General features: G+C 34.6%; 12 non-coding genes across 12 annotated transcripts; all 12 read right to left on the reverse strand.

The window, feature by feature from the left end:
* Positions 1–618: 618 nt before the first annotated feature.
* On the reverse strand, positions 619–691 carry TRNAR-CCU (transfer RNA arginine (anticodon CCU)). Its single transcript has one exon. It is a non-coding gene; the product is annotated as a tRNA-Arg (tRNA).
* Positions 692–1557: 866 nt separating this feature from the next.
* Positions 1558–1630, reverse strand: TRNAR-CCU (transfer RNA arginine (anticodon CCU)). Its single transcript has one exon. It is a non-coding gene; the product is annotated as a tRNA-Arg (tRNA).
* An 871-nt stretch (positions 1631–2501) lies between these two features.
* TRNAR-CCU (transfer RNA arginine (anticodon CCU)) lies at positions 2502–2574 on the reverse strand. Its single transcript has one exon. It is a non-coding gene; the product is annotated as a tRNA-Arg (tRNA).
* Positions 2575–3484: 910 nt separating this feature from the next.
* TRNAR-CCU (transfer RNA arginine (anticodon CCU)) lies at positions 3485–3557 on the reverse strand. The gene has a single exon. It is a non-coding gene; the product is annotated as a tRNA-Arg (tRNA).
* Positions 3558–4439: 882 nt separating this feature from the next.
* On the reverse strand, positions 4440–4512 carry TRNAR-CCU (transfer RNA arginine (anticodon CCU)). The gene has a single exon. It is a non-coding gene; the product is annotated as a tRNA-Arg (tRNA).
* A 910-nt stretch (positions 4513–5422) lies between these two features.
* On the reverse strand, positions 5423–5495 carry TRNAR-CCU (transfer RNA arginine (anticodon CCU)). Its single transcript has one exon. It is a non-coding gene; the product is annotated as a tRNA-Arg (tRNA).
* Positions 5496–6385: 890 nt separating this feature from the next.
* On the reverse strand, positions 6386–6458 carry TRNAR-CCU (transfer RNA arginine (anticodon CCU)). Its single transcript has one exon. It is a non-coding gene; the product is annotated as a tRNA-Arg (tRNA).
* Positions 6459–8274: 1816 nt separating this feature from the next.
* TRNAR-CCU (transfer RNA arginine (anticodon CCU)) lies at positions 8275–8347 on the reverse strand. The gene has a single exon. It is a non-coding gene; the product is annotated as a tRNA-Arg (tRNA).
* A 910-nt stretch (positions 8348–9257) lies between these two features.
* Positions 9258–9330, reverse strand: TRNAR-CCU (transfer RNA arginine (anticodon CCU)). Its single transcript has one exon. It is a non-coding gene; the product is annotated as a tRNA-Arg (tRNA).
* Positions 9331–10262: 932 nt separating this feature from the next.
* TRNAR-CCU (transfer RNA arginine (anticodon CCU)) lies at positions 10263–10335 on the reverse strand. The gene has a single exon. It is a non-coding gene; the product is annotated as a tRNA-Arg (tRNA).
* A 1851-nt stretch (positions 10336–12186) lies between these two features.
* Positions 12187–12259, reverse strand: TRNAR-CCU (transfer RNA arginine (anticodon CCU)). Its single transcript has one exon. It is a non-coding gene; the product is annotated as a tRNA-Arg (tRNA).
* Positions 12260–13165: 906 nt separating this feature from the next.
* TRNAR-CCU (transfer RNA arginine (anticodon CCU)) lies at positions 13166–13238 on the reverse strand. Its single transcript has one exon. It is a non-coding gene; the product is annotated as a tRNA-Arg (tRNA).
* Positions 13239–13954: the final 716 nt, after the last annotated feature.

Below are 13954 nucleotides of genomic sequence, written 5' to 3' on the forward strand. Positions count from 1 at the left end.
GATATGCAGTGCATTTGAACCAAAGCAGATGTGTGCTGACAACTTAAATTTACAATCATATTTGTGTTTTTTCTTTCTTTCTTTCTTTCTTTCTTTCTTTCTTTCTTTCTTTCTTCCATCCTTTGTAATATCATATTAAATATTAAGGTAGAAGATTATAATCAATGACTAATGACATAAGAAAAAGGAAAAAAAACTGTAAACAAAACTGCTTCAGGTGAGACTTGAATTCACAACATTGACATTGCTCAACAGATACTGTCTTATAAGTACCACGCGCTGCCCAATTGCACCACTGGAGCACTTTGCGGCATAAAACAGTTATGCTAGATGTGGATTTTATTCAATACAATCAGTACAGTCATAAGAATTTAAAAAGAAAATCATTTTTGGTGATGAATGATGAGCAACAAAGGATCATGCAGGCCAGATGGCACTTGAATAAGCTTTCCACAGTGATAGAAAAGTAAACAAAAAAACCACAACAATGTTATAATAAATGTAATTTTTAGCTTCTGTGGTCATGTTTTTGCAATCTAAACACTACAAGACTGTTGTACAGTTGAAGCAAGGATAAAATATCAACTCTAGTGACGACACAGCTGCTTTAATGAGTTCCACCCCAGATGGGACTTGAACCCACAATCCCTGGCTTAGGAGGCCAGTGCCTTATCCATTAGGCCACTGGGGCTTACTGACTTTCTCATTCAAGACTGATATGTTTTTAATAGTCAATTATTTATTTTTGAGAAAAAGTTAACCTGTTTACTGTGTTCTTTGCATTACCAAGTCCAGCAAGAAATGTGCTGGTACTATCCAGAGCTGTCAGTATGGATTATCATGCTCTATTGCAAAAAAACTATTTGATGCAACTGCTTTACCAACAGTGTGTTAATCTTTTCAATTGCTGTTTTGTTGGCTGACTGAAGGAAGATATGCAGTGCATTTGAACCAAAGCAGATGTGTGCTGACAACTTAAATTTACAATCATATTTGTGTTTTTTCTTTCTTTCTTTCTTTCTTTCTTTCTTTCTTTCTTTCTTTCTTTCTTTCTTCCATCCTTTGTAATATCATATTAAATATTAAGGTAGAAGATTATAATCAATGACTAATGACATAAGAAAAAGGAAAAAAACTGTAAACAAAACTGCTTCAGGTGAGACTTGAATTCACAACCTTGACATTGCTCAACAGATACTGTCTTATAAGTACCACACGCTGTCCAATTGCACCACTGGAGCACTTTGCAGCATAAAACAGTTATGCTAGATGTGGATTTTATTCAATACAATCAGTACAGTCATAAGAATTTAAAAAGAAAATCATTTTTGGTGATGAATGATGAGCAACAAAGGATCATGCATGCCAGATGGCACTTGAATAAGCTTTTCACAGTGATAGAAAAGTAAACAAAAAACCCACAACAATGTTATAATAAATGTCATTTTTCGCTTCTGTGGTCATGTTTTTGCAATCTAAACACTACAAGACTGTTGTACAGTTGAAACAAGGATAAAGTATCAACTCTAGTGACGACACAGCTGCTTTAATGAGTTCCACCCCAGATGGGACTTGAACCCACAATCCCTGGCTTAGGAGGCCAGTGCCTTATCCATTAGGCCACTGGGGCTTACTGACTTTCTCATTCAAGACTGATAGGTTTTTAATAGTCAATTATTTATTTTTGAGAAAAAGTGAAGCTGTTTACTGTGTTCTTTGCATTACCAAGTCCAGCAAGAAATGTGCTGGTACTATCCAGAGCTGTCAGTATGGATTATCATGCTCTATTGCAAAAAAACTATTTGATGCAACTGCTTTACCAACAGTGTGTTAATCTTTTCAATTGCTGTTTTGTTGGCTGACTGAAGGAAGATATGCAGTGCATTTGAACCAAAGCAGATGTGTGCTGACAACTTAAATTTACAATCATATTTGTGTTTTTTCTTTCTTTCTTTCTTTCTTTCTTTCTTTCTTTCTTTCTTTCTTTCTTTCTTTCTTCCATCCTTTGTAATATCATATTAAATATTAAGGTAGAAGATTATAATCAATGACTAATGACATAAGAAAAAGGAAAAAAAACTGTAAACAAAACTGCTTCAGGTGAGACTTGAATTCACAACATTGACATTGCTCAACAGATACTGTCTTATAAGTACCACGCGCTGCCCAATTGCACCACTGGAGCACTTTGCGGCATAAAACAGTTATGCTAGATGTGGATTTTATTCAATACAATCAGTACAGTCATAAGAATTTAAAAAGAAAATCATTTTTGGTGATGAATGATGAGCAACAAAGGATCATGCAGGCCAGATGGCACTTGAATAAGCTTTCCACAGTGATAGAAAAGTAAACAAAAAAACCACAACAATGTTATAATAAATGTAATTTTTAGCTTCTGTGGTCATGTTTTTGCAATCTAAACACTACAAGACTGTTGTACAGTTGAAGCAAGGATAAAATATCAACTCTAGTGACGACACAGCTGCTTTAATGAGTTCCACCCCAGATGGGACTTGAACCCACAATCCCTGGCTTAGGAGGCCAGTGCCTTATCCATTAGGCCACTGGGGCTTACTGACTTTCTCATTCAAGACTGATATGTTTTTAATAGTCAATTATTTATTTTTGAGAAAAAGTTAACCTGTTTACTGTGTTCTTTGCATTACCAAGTCCAGCAAGAAATGTGCTGGTACTATCCAGAGCTGTCAGTATGGATTATCATGCTCTATTGCAAAAAAACTATTTGATGCAACTGCTTTACCAACAGTGTGTTAATCTTTTCAATTGCTGTTTTGTTGGCTGACTGAAGGAAGATATGCAGTGCATTTGAACCAAAGCAGATGTGTGCTGACAACTTAAATTTACAATCATATTTGTGTTTTTTCTTTCTTTCTTTCTTTCTTTCTTTCTTTCTTTCTTTCTTTCTTTCTTTCTTTCTTTCTTTCTTTCTTTCTTTCTTTCTTTCTTTCTTTCTTTCTTCCATCCTTTGTAATATCATATTAAATATTAAGGTAGAAGATTATAATCAATGACTAATGACATAAGAAAAAGGAAAAAAACTGTAAACAAAACTGCTTCAGGTGAGACTTGAATTCACAACATTGACATTGCTCAACAGATACTGTCTTATAAGTACCACGCGCTGTCCAATTGCACCACTGGAGCACTTTGCAGCATAAAACAGTTATGCCAGATGTGGATTTTATTCAATACAATCAGTACAGTCATAAGAATTTAAAAAGAAAATCATTTTTGGTGATGAATGATGAGCAACAAAGGATCATGCAGGCCAGATGGCACTTGAATAAGCTTTCCACAGTGATAGAAAAGTAAACAAAAAAACCACAACAATGTTATAATAAATGTAATTTTTAGCTTCTGTGGTCATGTTTTTGCAATCTAAACACTACAAGACTGTTGTACAGTTGAAACAAGGATAAAATATCAACTCTAGTGACGACACAGCTGCTTTAATGAGTTCCACCCCAGATGGGACTTGAACCCACAATCCCTAGCTTAGGAGGCCAGTGCCTTATCCATTAGGCCACTGGGGCTTACTGATTTTCTCATTCAAGACTGATATGTTTTTAATAGTCAATTATTTATTTTTGAGATAAAGTTAACCTGTTTACTGTGTTCTTTGCATTACCAAGTCCAGCAAGAAATGTGCTGGTACTATCCAGAGCTGTCAGTATGGATTATCATGCTCTATTGCAAAAAAACTATTTGATGCAACTGCTTTACCAACAGTGTGTTAATCTTTTCAATTGCTGTTTTGTTGGCTGACTGAAGGAAGATATACAGTGCATTTGAACCAAAGCAGATGTGTGCTGACAACTTAAATTTACAATCATATTTGTGTTTTTTCTTTCTTTCTTTCTTTCTTTCTTTCTTTCTTTCTTTCTTTCTTTCTTTCTTTCTTTCTTTCTTTCTTCCATCCTTTGTAATATCATATTAAATATTAAGGTAGAAGATTATAATCAATGACTAATGACATAAGAAAAAGGAAAAAAACTGTAAACAAAACTGCTTCAGGTGAGACTTGAATTCACAACCTTGACATTGCTCAACAGATACTGTCTTATAAGTACCACGCGCTGTCCAATTGCACCACTGGAGCACTGTGCAGCATAAAACAGTTATGCTAGATGTGGATTTTATTCAATACAATCAGTACAGTCATAAGAATTTAAAAAGAAAATCATTTTTGGTGATGAATGATGAGCAACAAAGGATCATGCATGCCAGATGGCATTTGAATAAGCTTTTCACAGTGATAGAAAAGTAAACAAAAAACCCACAACAATGTTATAATAAATGTCATTTTTAGCTTCTGTGGTCATGTTTTTGCAATCTAAACACTACAAGACTGTTGTACAGTTGAAGCAAGGATAAAGTATCAACTCTAGTGATGACACAGCTGCTTTAATGAGTTCCACCCCAGATGGGACTTGAACCCACAATCCATGGCTTAGGAGGCCAGTGCCTTATCCATTAGGCCACTGGGGCTTACTGACTTTTTCATTCAAGACTGATATGTTTTTAATAGTCAATTATTTATTTTTGAGAAAAAGTGAAGCTGTTTACTGTGTTCTTTGCATTACCAAGTCCAGCAAGAAATGTGCTGGTACTATCCAGAGCTGTCAGTATGGATTATCATGCTCTATTGCAAAAAAACTATTTGATGCAACTGCTTTACCAACAGTGTGTTAATCTTTTCAATTGCTGTTTTGTTGGCTGACTGAAGGAAGATATGCAGTGCATTTGAACCAAAGCAGATGTGTGCTGACAACTTAAATTTACAATCATATTTGTGTTTTTTCTTTCTTTCTTTCTTTCTTTCTTTCTTTCTTTCTTTCTTTCTTTCTTTCTTTCTTTCTTTCTTTCTTTCTTTCTTTCTTTCTTTCTTTCTTTCTTCCATCCTTTGTAATATCATATTAAATATTAAGGTAGAAGATTATAATCAATGACTAATGACATAAGAAAAAGAAAAAAAACTGTAAACAAAACTGCTTCAGGTGAGACTTGAATTCACAACCTTGACATTGCTCAACAGATACTGTCTTATAAGTACCACGCGCTGTCCAATTGCACCACTGGAGCACTGTGCAGCATAAAACAGTTATGCTAGATGTGGATTTGATTCAATACAATCAGTACAGTCATAAGAATTTAAAAAGAAAATCATTTTTGGTGATGAATGATGAGCAACAAAGGATCATGCAGGCCAGATGGCACTTGAATAAGCTTTCCACAGTGATAGAAAAGTAAACAAAAAAACCACAACAATGTTATAATAAATGTAATTTTTAGCTTCTGTGGTCATGTTTTTGCAATCTAAACACTACAAGACTGTTGTACAGTTGAAGCAAGGATAAAATATCAACTCTAGTGACGACACAGCTGCTTTAATGAGTTCCACCCCAGATGGGACTTGAACCCACAATCCCTGGCTTAGGAGGCCAGTGCCTTATCCATTAGGCCACTGGGGCTTACTGACTTTCTCATTCAAGACTGATATGTTTTTAATAGTCAATTATTTATTTTTGAGAAAAAGTTAACCTGTTTACTGTGTTCTTTGCATTACCAAGTCCAGCAAGAAATGTGCTGGTACTATCCAGAGCTGTCAGTATGGATTATCATGCTCTATTGCAAAAAAACTATTTGACGCAACTGCTTTACCAACAGTGTGTTAATCTTTTCAATTGCTGTTTTGTTGGCTGACTGAAGGAAGATATGCAGTGCATTTGAACCAAAGCAGATGTGTGCTGACAACTTAAATTTACAATCATATTTGTGTTTTTTCTTTCTTTCTTTCTTTCTTTCTTTCTTTCTTTCTTTCTTTCTTTCTTTCTTTCTTTCTTTCTTTCTTTCTTTCTTCCATCCTTTGTAATATCATATTAAATATTAAGGTAGAAGATTATAATCAATGACTAATGACATAAGAAAAAGGAAAAAAACTGTAAACAAAACTGCTTCAGGTGAGACTTGAATTCACAACATTGACATTGCTCAACAGATACTGTCTTATAAGTACCACGCGCTGTCCAATTGCACCACTGGAGCACTTTGCAGCATAAAACAGTTATGCTAGATGTGGATTTTATTCAATACAATCAGTACAGTCATAAGAATTTAAAAAGAAAATCATTTTTGGTGATGAATGATGAGCAACAAAGGATCATGCAGGCCAGATGGCACTTGAATAAGCTTTCCACAGTGATAGAAAAGTAAACAAAAAAACCACAACAATGTTATAATAAATGTAATTTTTAGCTTCTGTGGTCATGTTTTTGCAATCTAAACACTACAAGACTGTTGTACAGTTGAAGCAAAGATAAAATATCAACTCTAGTGACGACACAGCTGCTTTAATGAGTTCCACCCCAGATGGGACTTGAACCCACAATCCCTGGCTTAGGAGGCCAGTGCCTTATCCATTAGGCCACTGGGGCTTACTGACTTTCTCATTCAAGACTGATAGGTTTTTAATAGTCAATTATTTATTTTTGAGAAAAAGTTAACCTGTTTACTGTGTTCTTTGCATTACCAAGTCCAGCAAGAAATGTGCTGGTACTATCCTGAGCTGTCAGTATGGATTATCATGCTCTATAGCAAAAAAACTATTTGATGCAACTGCTTTACCAACAGTGTGTTAATCTTTTCAATTGCTGTTTTGTTGGCTGACTGAAGAAAGAAATATGCAGTGCATTTGAACCAAAGCAGATGTGTGCTGACAACTTAAATTTACAATCATATTTGTGTTTTTTCTTTCTTTCTTTCTTTCTTTCTTTCTTTCTTTCTTCCATCCTTTGTAATATCATATTAAATATTAAGGTAGAAGATTATAATCAATGACTAATGACATAAGAAAAAGGAAAAAAACTGTAAACAAAACTGCTTCAGGTGAGACTTGAATTCACAACCTTGACATTGCTCAACAGATACTGTCTTATAAGTACCACGCGCTGTCCAATTGCACCACTGGAGCACTGTGCAGCATAAAACAGTTATGCTAGATGTGGATTTTATTCAATACAATCAGTACAGTCATAAGAATTTAAAAAGAAAATCATTTTTGGTGATGAATGATGAGCAACAAAGGATCATGCATGCCAGATGGCATTTGAATAAGCTTTTCACAGTGATAGAAAAGAAAACAAAAAACCCACAACAATGTTATAATAAATGTCATTTTTAGCTTCTGTGGTCATGTTTTTGCAATCTAAACACTACAAGACTGTTGTACAGTTGAAGCAAGGATAAAGTATCAACTCTAGTGATGACACAGCTGCTTTAATGAGTTCCACCCCAGATGGGACTTGAACCCACAAACCCTGGCTTAGGTGACCAGTGCCTTATCCATTAGGCCACTGGGGCTTACTGACTTTCGCATTCAAGACTGATATGTTTTTAATAGTCAATTATTTATTTTTGAGAAAAAGTGAAGCTGTTTACTGTGTTCTTTGCATTACCAAGTCCAGCAAGAAATGTGCTGGTACTATCCAGAGCTGTCAGTATGGATTATCATGCTCTATTGCAAAAAAACTATTTGATGCAACTGCTTTACCAACAGTGTGTTAATCTTTTCAATTGCTGTTTTGTTGGCTGACTGAAGGAAGATATGCAGTGCATTTGAACCAAAGCAGATGTGTGCTGACAACTTAAATTTACAATCATATTTGTGTTTTTTCTTTCTTTCTTTCTTTCTTTCTTTCTTTCTTTCTTTCTTTCTTTCTTTCTTTCTTTCTTTCTTTCTTTCTTTCTTCCATCCTTTGTAATATCATATTAAATATTAAGGTAGAAGATTATAATCAATGACTAATGACATAAGAAAAAGAAAAAAAACTGTAAACAAAACTGCTTCAGGTGAGACTTGAATTCACAACCTTGACATTGCTCAACAGATACTGTCTTATAAGTACCACGCGCTGTCCAATTGCACCACTGGAGCACTGTGCAGCATAAAACAGTTATGCTAGATGTGGATTTGATTCAATACAATCAGTACAGTCATAAGAATTTAAAAAGGAAAATCATTTTTGGTGATGAATGATGAGCAACAAAGGATCATGCAGGCCAGATGGCACTTGAATAAGCTTTCCACAGTGATAGAAAAGTAAACAAAAAAACCACAACAATGTTATAATAAATGTCATTTTTAGCTTCTGTGGTCATGTTTTTGCAATCTAAACACTACAAGACTGTTGTACAGTTGAAGCAAGGATAAAATATCAACTCTAGTGACGTCACAGCTGCTTTAATGAGTTCCACCCCAGATGGGACTTGATCCCACAATCCCTGGCTTAGGAGGCCAGTGCCTTATCCATTAGGCCACTGGGGCTTACTGACTTTCTCATTCAAGACTGATATGTTTTTAATAGTCAATTATTTATTTTTGAGAAAAAGTTAACCTGTTTACTGTGTTCTTTGCATTACCAAGTCCAGCAAGAAATGTGCTGGTACTATCCAGAGCTGTCAGTATGGATTATCATGCTCTATTGCAAAAAAACTATTTGATGCAACTGCTTTACCAACAGTGTGTTAATCTTTTCAATTGCTGTTTTGTTGGCTGACTGAAGGAAGATATGCAGTGCATTTGAACCAAAGCAGATGTGTGCTGACAACTTAAATTTACAATCATATTTGTGTTTTTTCTTTCTTTCTTTCTTTCTTTCTTTCTTTCTTTCTTTCTTTCTTTCTTTCTTTCTTTCTTTCTTTCTTTCTTTCTTTCTTTCTTTCTTTCTTTCTTCCATCCTTTGTAATATCATATTAAATATTAAGGTAGAAGATTATAATCAATGACTAATGACATAAGAAAAAGGAAAAAAACTGTAAACAAAACTGCTTCAGGTGAGACTTGAATTCACAACATTGACATTGCTCAACAGATACTGTCTTATAAGTACCACGCGCTGTCCAATTGCACCACTGGAGCACTTTGCAGCATAAAACAGTTATGCTAGATGTGGATTTTATTCAAAACAATCAGTACAGTCATAAGAATTTAAAAAGAAAATCATTTTTGGTGATGAATGATGAGCAACAAAGGATCATGCAGGCCAGATGGTACTTGAATAAGCTTTCCACAGTGATAGAAAAGTAAACAAAAAAACCACAACAATGTTATAATAAATGTAATTTTTAGCTTCTGTGGTCATGTTTTTGCAATCTAAACACTACAAGACTGTTGTACAGTTGAAGCAAGGATAAAATATCAACTCTAGTGACGACACAGCTGCTTTAATGAGTTCCACCCCAGATGGGACTTGAACCCACAATCCCTGGCTTAGGAGGCCAGTGCCTTATCCATTAGGCCACTGGGGCTTACTGACTTTCTCATTCAAGACTGATATGTTTTTAATAGTCAATTATTTATTTTTGAGAAAAAGTGAAGCTGTTTACTGTGTTCTTTGCATTACCAAGTCCAGCAAGAAATGTGCTGGTACTATCCAGAGCTGTCAGTATGGATTATCATGCTCTATTGCAAAAAAACTATTTGAGGCAACTGCTTTACCAACAGTGTGTTAATCTTTTCAATTGCTGTTTTGTTGGCTGACTGAAGAAAGAAATATGCAGTGCATTTGAACCAAAGCAGATGTGTGCTGACAACTTAAATTTACAATCATATTTGTGTTTTTTCTTTCTTTCTTTCTTTCTTTCTTTCTTTCTTTCTTTCTTTCTTTCTTTCTTTCTTTCTTTCTTTCTTTCTTTCTTTCTTTCTTTCTTTCTTTCTTTTTCTCTTTCTTTCTTTCTTCCATCCTTTGTAATATCATATTAAATATTAAGGTAGAAGATTATAATCAATGACTAATGACATAAGAAAAAGGAAAAAAACTGTAAACAAAACTGCTTCAGGTGAGACTTGAATTCACAACCTTGACATTGCTCAACAGATACTGTATTATAAGTACCACACGCTGTCCAATTGCACCACTGGAGCACTGTGCAGCATAAAACAGTTATGCTAGATGTGGATTTTATTCAATACAATCAGTACAGTCATAAGAATTTAAAAAGAAAATCATTTTTGGTGATGAATGATGAGCAACAAAGGATCATGCATGCCAGATGGCACTTGAATAAGCTTTTCACAGTGATAGAAAAGTAAACAAAAAACCCACAACAATGTTATAATAAATATCATTTTTAGCTTCTGTGGTCATGTTTTTGCAATCTAAACACTACAAGACTGTTGTACAGTTGAAGCAAGGATAAAGTATCAACTCTAGTGATGACACAGCTGCTTTAATGAGTTCCACCCCAGATGGGACTTGAACCCACAATCCCTGGCTTAGGAGGCCAGTGCCTTATCCATTAGGCCACTGGGGCTTACTGACTTTCTCAATCAAGACTGATAGGTTTTTAATAGTCAATTATTTATTTTTGAGAAAAAGTGAAGCTGTTTACTGTGTTCTTTGCATTACCAAGTCCAGCAAGAAATGTGCTGGTACTATCCAGAGCTGTCAGTATGGATTATCATGCTCTATTGCAAAAAAACTATTTGATGCAACTGCTTTACCAACAGTGTGTTAATCTTTTCAATTGCTGTTTTGTTGGCTGACTGAAGAAAGAAATATGCAGTGCATTTGAACCAAAGCAGATGTGTGCTGACAACTTAAATTTACAATCATATTTGTGTTTTTTCTTTCTTTCTTTCTTTCTTTCTTTCTTTCTTTCTTTCTTTCTTTCTTTCTTTCTTTCTTTCTTCCATCCTTTGTAATATCATATTAAATATTAAGGTAGAAGATTATAATCAATGACTAATGACATAAGAAAAAGGAAAAAAACTGTAAACAAAACTGCTTCAGGTGAGACTTGAATTCACAACCTTGACATTGCTCAACAGATACTGTCTTATAAGTACCACGCGCTGTCCAATTGCACCACTGGAGCACTGTGCAGCATAAAACAGTTATGCTAGATGTGGATTTTATTCAATACAATCAGTACAGTCATAAGAATTTAAAAAGAAAATCATTTTTGGTGATGAATGATGAGCAACAAAGGATCATGCATGCCAGATGGCATTTGAATAAGCTTTTCACAGTGATAGAAAAGAAAACAAAAAACCCACAACAATGTTATAATAAATGTCATTTTTAGCTTCTGTGGTCATGTTTTTGCAATCTAAACACTACAAGACTGTTGTACAGTTGAAGCAAGGATAAAGTATCAACTCTAGTGATGACACAGCTGCTTTAATGAGTTCCACCCCAGATGGGACTTGAACCCACAATCCCTGGCTTAGGTGACCAGTGCCTTATCCATTAGGCCACTGGGGCTTACTGACTTTCGCATTCAAGACTGATATGTTTTTAATAGTCAATTATTTATTTTTGAGAAAAAGTGAAGCTGTTTACTGTGTTCTTTGCATTACCAAGTCCAGCAAGAAATGTGCTGGTACTATCCAGAGCTGTCAGTATGGATTATCATGCTCTATTGCAAAAAAACTATTTGATGCAACTGCTTTACCAACAGTGTGTTAATCTTTTCAATTGCTGTTTTGTTGGCTGACTGAAGGAAGATATGCAGTGCATTTGAACCAAAGCAGATGTGTGCTGACAACTTAAATTTACAATCATATTTGTGTTTTTTCTTTCTTTCTTTCTTTCTTTCTTTCTTTCTTTCTTTCTTTCTTTCTTTCTTTCTTTCTTTCTTTCTTTCTTTCTTTCTTTCTTCCATCCTTTGTAATATCATATTAAATATTAAGGTAGAAGATTATAATCAATGACTAATGACATAAGAAAAAGAAAAAAAACTGTAAACAAAACTGCTTCAGGTGAGACTTGAATTCACAACCTTGACATTGCTCAACAGATACTGTCTTATAAGTGCCACGCGCTGTCCAATTGCACCACTGGAGCACTGTGCAGCATAAAACAGTTATGCTAGATGTGGATTTGATTCAATACAATCAGTACAGTCATAAGAATTTAAAAAGAAAATCATTTTTGGTGATGAATGATGAGCAACAAAGGATCATGCAGGCCAGATGGCACTTGAATAAGCTTTCCACAGTGATAGAAAAGTAAACAAAAAAACCACAACAATGTTATAATAAATGTAATTTTTAGCTTCTGTGGTCATGTTTTTGCAATCTAAACACTACAAGACTGTTGTACAGTTGAAGCAAGGATAAAATATCAACTCTAGTGACGTCACAGCTGCTTTAATGAGTTCCACCCCAGATGGGACTTGAACCCACAATCCCTGGCTTAGGAGGCCAGTGCCTTATCCATTAGGCCACTGGGGCTTACTGACTTTCTCATTCAAGACTGATATGTTTTTAATAGTCAATTATTTATTTTTGAGAAAAAGTTAACCTGTTTACTGTGTTCTTTGCATTACCAAGTCCAGCAAGAAATGTGCTGGTACTATCCAGAGCTGTCAGTATGGATTATCATGCTCTATTGCAAAAAAACTATTTGATGCAACTGCTTTACCAACAGTGTGTTAATCTTTTCAATTGCTGTTTTGTTGGCTGACTGAAGGAAGATATGCAGTGCATTTGAACCAAAGCAGATGTGTGCTGACAACTTAAATTTACAATCATATTTGTGTTTTTTCTTTCTTTCTTTCTTTCTTTCTTTCTTTCTTTCTTTCTTTCTTTCTTTCTTTCTTTCTTTCTTTCTTTCTTTCTTTCTTTCTTTCTTTCTTCCATCCTTTGTAATATCATATTAAATATTAAGGTAGAAGATTATAATCAATGACTAATGACATAAGAAAAAGGAAAAAAACTGTAAACAAAACTGCTTCAGGTGAGACTTGAATTCACAACATTGACATTGCTCAACAGATACTGTCTTATAAGTACCACGCGCTGTCCAATTGCACCACTGGAGCACTTTGCAGCATAAAACAGTTATGCTAGATGTGGATTTTATTCAAAACAATCAGTACAGTCATAAGAATTTAAAAAGAAAATCATTTTTGGTGATGAATGATGAGCAACAAAGGATCATGCAGGCCAGATGGCACTTGAATAAGCTTTCCACAGTGATAGAAAAGTAAACAAAAAAACCACAACAATGTTATAATAAATGTAATTTTTAGCTTCTGTGGTCATGTTTTTGCAATCTAAACACTACAAGACTGTTGTACAGTTGAAGCAAGGATAAAATATCAACTCTAGTGACGACACAGATGCTTTAATGAGTTCCACCCCAGATGGGACTTGAACCCACAATCCCTGGCTTAGGAGGCCAGTGCCTTATCCATTAGGCCACTGGGGCTTACTGACTTTCTCATTCAAGACTGATATGTTTTTAATAGTCAATTATTTATTTTTGAGAAAAAGTTAACCTGTTTACTGTGTTCTTTGCATTACCAAGTCCAGCAAGAAATGTGCTGGTACTATCCAGAGCTGTCAGTATGGATTATCATGCTCTATTGCAAAAAAACTATTTGAGGCAACTGCTTTACCAACAGTGTGTTAATCTTTTCAATTGCTTTTTTGTTGGCTGACTGAAGAAAGAAATATGCAGTGCATTTGAACCAAAGCAGATGTGTGCTGACAACTTAAATTTACAATCATATTTGTGTTTTTTCTTTCTTTCTTTCTTTCTTTCTTTCTTTCTTTCTTTCTTTCTTTCTTTCTTTCTTTCTTTCTTTCTTTCTTTCTTTCTTTCTTTCTTTCTTTCTTTCTTTTTCTCTTTCTTTCTTTCTTCCATCCTTTGTAATATCATATTAAATATTAAGGTAGAAGATTATAATCAATGACTAATGACATAAGAAAAAGGAAAAAAACTGTAAACAAAACTGCTTCAGGTGAGACTTGAATTCACAACCTTGACATTGCTCAACAGATACTGTATTATAAGTACCACACGCTGTCCAATTGCACCACTGGAGCACTGTGCAGCATAAAACAGTTATGCTAGATGTGGATTTTATTCAATACAATCAGTACAGTCATAAGAATTTAAAAAGAAAATCATTTTTGGTGATG

Source organism: Pseudophryne corroboree, unplaced genomic scaffold (assembly GCF_028390025.1).
Source record: "Pseudophryne corroboree isolate aPseCor3 unplaced genomic scaffold, aPseCor3.hap2 scaffold_129, whole genome shotgun sequence".
In the NCBI taxonomy this organism is placed as follows: Eukaryota; Metazoa; Chordata; class Amphibia; order Anura; family Myobatrachidae; genus Pseudophryne; species Pseudophryne corroboree.